A 6,000-nucleotide genomic window follows, 5' to 3' on the forward strand; every position below is an offset into this window, starting at 1 on the left:
ACTTTCTTTATTTCCAACACTCTGAGAATTCCGATCTTTGCTTGTGTATTTGGAATTGGAGAGAGAAATTAATGCATGTGCTCAATCGTCCACCTTGACTCAAAAGTTTTAGTACCACTTTTATGTTACAGATACATAAATCTTAAAAACATGTGGTCCACTCACTTTCTTAATTACTCCTTGATTTTTAGTATTTGATAAGTTTCAAAAATTGTTTCACAAGTCCCTTCCCTTTTTGCTATCCTCCTCCACTCACAACCTCCAAACTAAATGTTTTAACTTTGGCAAAATACGGAAAGACTTACACAAAAGGGCCGATGTATTTCACTGTGTTTTGTTTATAAGTTTAATAACAGTTTCAGTTATGCAAAAAATATTTATCTTAGTGTAAGACTGCATATATTCCCTCCCTTCTTTAACTAGGTAGAGTACTAAAACTGAACAAAGTCTCCTCACATTGAGAGAATGTAGGAAGTAACATATACTTCAAAATGAAATGGCACATAGAAAGATTTTTTTGTGCCTCAAGGAGAAATAAATTTCTAATACAATTTAAATATTCTTATCCACAAGGAATAGGAAATCTAATAGTTTGCTTGTGTTTGAGCAGCAAGCCCCTTCACAAGATGGGCTTGGGAAACTTTATAAAGGCAGACATTTGATTATAAGTTGGGCGATTTGATTGCATGACACCCTGGTCAGGCGGCATTAATATATCTGTTTTTAAAATAGCTTTCCCGACTATTACATTTCACTTGATTCTCTGAAAAACTTAACTTGTTTGAGACGCTATGAGGGCAAGGTCAGAATTTGGGTCACTATCTTATTTAATACCTAATGTTTCCCTTAATGATAAAGAAGATATTTTTGAGCCTAATGCCTTCAACATTCCAAAATATTGGTTGAGCACGTACTACAGGAAAAGCACATTATTAATTAATTCCAATTTCTTTCTTAGAAGCCTTTCCCATTCTAAATTTGCCTTTGATCCAGGACTTTTTGCTTCTTAAAGATTGTGACTTTCAGTAAGTGCCTGCTTAGCCACTTCTTAGATTTTGGCAAATGATCCTATAAACACTAATTTTCTGTAGGTGTAAACCAGATTCCCTTATGCTGCGATATCTGAAAACAATGAAAAGGAGAAAAGGCAGTGGACTGAAAAGGAACTCAAGAGAAGCGATTAAAAGGTCCACACTAATTCACAGTGATAAAGAATGTCAGATAATCTTGCTGACAAATTCTCTAGAAGTAGACTCCTTAGTTTTTCAGGGGGGAAAAAAAGTACCTGTTTTGAGACCATAAAGCCGTGGCATTTATTGTGAGAGACATGGAAACTTCCACACAAAGACATAGAGGTAGTCCAAAAGTCTTTTATTGACCTTAAGATTTATATGTCATATATATGTTATTTATATTTATATATCATGATATATATTTTTATTTGTTTAAAAACATTAAGCACCTTTCTATGCTAGAGCGAATACTGAACAACTCATATCTGTTCCAATTTTATTCTTCCATCTAAAGTTAGTAAGTCGATAATATTTTTAACTTCTGTGCATATAGTTTCAATATTTACACAGTTTTTATTACATCCCAGGATATCTGGAATGATTATCAGATGGTATTTTTATAACAATGTTTTCCAGGGATTTTGACTGCTTCTACAGTTAGCAAACAAATACCAATTTTTGTTTGCATTGATGAACACTGCAATATGATTTCACCTGAAATAATGGATAGTTTTTTCTATATTTGATAGCTTTTCCTATCCTTTTCTTACAATTGTAACTTTTAAATGAATCCTTATTTATATTGTCCTCCATTCTAACATAACACCAACTAAAGTGAAAAACAGCATACTGCATTCCAAAGTCAAAGTGTCAGATAGTTCTCCAGGATGACTTGATGATCCCTGTTCCTAAATATTTGCATTCATTTCAGGACTCAGGAAAATTGCCACAAATAATGGCTGTAATTATTACAGTACGTTTGTTCCCTAAATCGACTTTAGGGAGAAAAAGTTATGCTGTTATTTTTAGCGATGATATAAACTAGGCTGTTGAATTGAGGGATCACTTCCGAACTGACCTGGAAAGGAGACACAGCTACGGCGGCTTCAATTACATTAATAAGGAGTACCTGACTATTTTAAGAGCTATTTAGTCTTATATTTTGGGGCCAGGAATCACAAAGTTGCCACCCCTTCAGTAATTTAAATGCCCAAATAAAGAAGGAAATGTGATTTATTTATCTATTCTACATATTTATTATTGTTATTTTAACGTAATCCATTTTAATTGTTTATTAATAAATACTGAAATTTTATTTGGACTTTTGCAGATGTAAAGCTAAGTGAATTCAGGATTTAAGTCACAAAATTAAGGTAAGGTTCTTCTATAGACTATTTTTAGTGATAAAATCAAACTCTTCTAAATCAACTGAGACTGTATATATCTTTCAGTGAAGTCCCAAACTGGTAGCTTTATTGTCTGTGTCAACCTTGGAAGAGTCAGTCCAACAAAAAGGGTGATAGTAATTTGATTTTTAAATTGACTTCAGTTTTTCTTTATTATAATCTTAAATTCCTATTTCCCATCGTACTAGTATATCTGAGTTAAAACAAAATATAATATGAATGGTGTTTGCATATAAACCATCCTTAAAATCTTTCAATTTTGCTTTTGTCACCCTTCAATTGTTATTATTTTTGTTTGGTGATAAGTTTTTTGTTTGTTTGCTAAGCTGATTGTTTGTCCCCCCCCATTCCAAATTATTTGTATAAAACTGAATTATCTGTCTTATCGGCTACAAATATTTTTTTTCATTTTTGAAAGTAGAGAATATTTTCAGAAACATAGTAATAGTCTAAGTTAAAAAAAAAAAAAAAAACATGGTAAGAGGAGAATAACACCAAAAGGGAAGAGGAATAGTGATTTATATGGTTACACTATTAAATAACAATAGCAACAACAACAATAATAGTGTTGTTAGGTACCATTTATGTAGCATTTATCATGAGCTCTACACTGTTCTAAGTGTTTCATGTACACTACTAACTCATGTAATCCTCACAACAGTGGGAAAAAAGTCAAAAAGTGGTTAAGTAATTTGCTAAAGGTCACAATGGAAAAGTCACAAAGGAAAAATGCAAAAGTCAAGTTTAAGCAGAAGATTTCTGTTTTTAATTCAAGAATGTTGTTAAGTGCAGCTACTTGAGGAATGCAGGAATGAAAATTCTAAAAATATTGAGATATCAGGGAAAAAAAAAAAACTTACCTAATTTTCAGGGACCTGAATGCAAAAGAAAGATATCATGAGTTCCTAGAAATAAATCAAATTAGCCTGATTAGCCTGTCAATGAATTTTATGTTGAAAGACCAGACTTTTGAGGCTCAGTTCCAATCCCATGTTTGCTAGTTTCATTGGGCAAGTCATGTTAATTCTAGGCCTGGATATTTTGCACTCTAATAAAAGGGATTTGATAAATTTCTAAAGACCCTTCCCCCAGATCAAATAGATTACCTTTATTTAATACTATACCAGCCATGGATTTTTTTTGCTGAAAGAAGTTTTAAAAAGTGGGATCACCTAAGTATAATGCATTGGAAGGATACTGGAAGAATTCAGTGTCTCGAAGGGAAAGGCAAAGAACCAGGTGTGGTCCAGACTGGAACCTGGTGGCTAGCTATCTAGCTAGCTTGCTTGCTTTATTTATTTATTTATTATTTTGGCTGCGTTGGGTCTTCGTTGCTGTGCACGGGGCTCCTCTTCGTTGCAGTGTGTGGGCTTCTCAGTGCGGTGGCTTCTCTTGTTGCAGAGCATGGGCTCTAGGTGCGCAGGCTTCAGTAGTTGTGCCTCGCAGGCTCTAGAGCACAGGCTCAGTAGTTATGGCGCACGGGCTTAGGTTACTCCGTGGCATGTGGGATCTTCCCGGACCAGGGATCGAACCTGTATTTCCTGCATTGGCAGGCGGACTCTTACCTACTGCGCCACCAGGGAAGTCCCAGAACCTGGTAGCTTTAGAAGACCTTGATAATGTTTATGTGGCAATCCCACCATCCTTCACCACTAGAGCCAATAAATCCCAAAGATTTCTTAAAACTTTGTATCACAGACACTCTAGTTCTAAGAGAGAGTCAAATCGGCCATGGTTTTGTCCTGTGTCCAAATATTGGTGACACCAAAGCAGTAAGGGAGAAAAATGTGGTGGGAGGAGCCTTACAAAGAAAAAAGGCAAGTTTACCCAATGGAATTTTTGTCTGCTATGGTTTAATAACTGGATACTCTAGGACTCCTGTACTAGAATTTTTTTTAATGTGGGGCTTTAATATATGACTCTTTCCCTTGAGATAATTAATAACTAAATTGGGACAAATATATTAATAATGAAAAAATAAGATGTCAGAATTATTGTGCATTTCTTACCTCTACAGATTTATATAGGAGGGTTATACAACAGATGAGCAATAGCTCTTAAAAATCTTCCCCTTCAGGTTTTAAGTCCAAGTACATAATTATTGATGTAAATGCCTAAGAATGTTTTTAATCTTAGAACTGACAAGCTGAACATAATTACTAATTTCTTCCCAGAATTTCTACCTTTGATAAACTTTCAAAGTTTTTTTTTCTCAATAGATAGATACCCAATTTAAAAATTACAAAAAGAAAATATACTTTTAAAAACTGAAGAAAATATCTGAGTGGAAAAATGGCAACCCTTAATTGAGAATTTTTATATTATTACAAACTAAGTGAATGATTAACAATGCCAGAGAACAGAAGATTGTTTCATATGGCTCTCTGTTCAGTGCGGATTGTCAATGTGGGAGAAAATCCTTGTAAATCTTAGCATTGCTCCCACACAGCCACCTACACAGATGATCGCTTGACTTTCGTGCTAACAATAGATGTGTTCGTAGAACTCTCACCATCTGCAAAATGAAGTGCACTTTAAAAAAAAGTAACTGCAGCAGACAGTAGTAATTGCTTATATGTTGTGATTAGCATTTTATATTTACATTTAAAAGGTATGAATTTAAGCAGTGATGTCTCCCAGTTTAAATAAGGTCAGTCGCTGTGATAGCTCCCAGATTAAATAAGGTCAGTCCTAGATAACAGATAAATTTGTTAGAAAACTTGATTTTGAATTAATTTCTACTGAAAATTTATCTATATCCAAGAATGCACAATAAAATGTGAATTAAATGAATTTTGATATACTCACTTCTCCTCCAATAATAATACTTAGAATCATGTACATTAGTTATAAAATTCTCTACAAAGTCTGTCACAGCTGTCCTAATTTTTTTTTATAGAATTCCTTCACAGGCACATTTATTTGGGTTTCCCTATTCTTAAATCTATTTTATTATCAGTGCAGGATGAGTATTGTGGAAAATAAGCTTTATCATTGGAAAATACACTCGTTGGCCTCTTTTCCCACATTGATTTTTTTGTCAAGGATGGAAGGGTCCATGATTCCATTACTGGGACTTAGTGGAGGATTCTAAGGCAAAGTGTTAAAAAATGAATTATCTGGATTCTCCATAGGGAATAAAGTGGTTAAGGGCTCATGTGTAGACCCTGCTCATGCTTGGAAGATTGGATGTGACAGAGAGGAGAACGGGCATGTGGCTGATGGAAGGTGGGATGAGTCCCATTTTTCTCAAATCAACACAAACAGGTACAATACCACTCTATACTGGCAAGGCTCCCATGTGTTTCTAACCCATGTGTCTCTAACATTTGGCCTGAATAATCTTGTCCTTTCATGTAGATGATAGACATAGTCTACATGAGGTATGAGAGCTCCTGTAACCCCAAAATATCATCCTAAATAGCATTGCCTAAAATTCTGTGATGAAATGTTTTTTTCTTTATTATAAACATGGCCTTTTCCAAGCCTATTTTAATGCAGATTATTTTAGAAAGAGTGGTACATTAAAACAATAAAAACTTAGTATGATTTAGTTTTGTCTATTTTCCATTTTAAATAAA

At 34.1% G+C, this 6,000-nt stretch overlaps 1 long non-coding RNA gene across 1 annotated transcript in view; it reads left to right on the forward strand.

Moving 5' to 3' along the window:
• The window catches only part of LOC132358000 (uncharacterized), a 28,847-nt gene extending 23,217 nt beyond the window's left edge, over positions 1-5,630 (forward strand). The window contains exons 2-3 of the long non-coding RNA XR_009500379.1: positions 2,344-2,386; positions 5,554-5,630. This is a non-coding gene — a long non-coding RNA (uncharacterized LOC132358000). The remainder of the gene's footprint in view (positions 1-2,343; positions 2,387-5,553) is intronic.
• Positions 5,631-6,000: the final 370 nt, after the last annotated feature.

Source organism: Balaenoptera ricei, chromosome X, assembly GCF_028023285.1.
Source record: "Balaenoptera ricei isolate mBalRic1 chromosome X, mBalRic1.hap2, whole genome shotgun sequence".
Classification (NCBI taxonomy): Eukaryota; Metazoa; Chordata; class Mammalia; order Artiodactyla; family Balaenopteridae; genus Balaenoptera; species Balaenoptera ricei.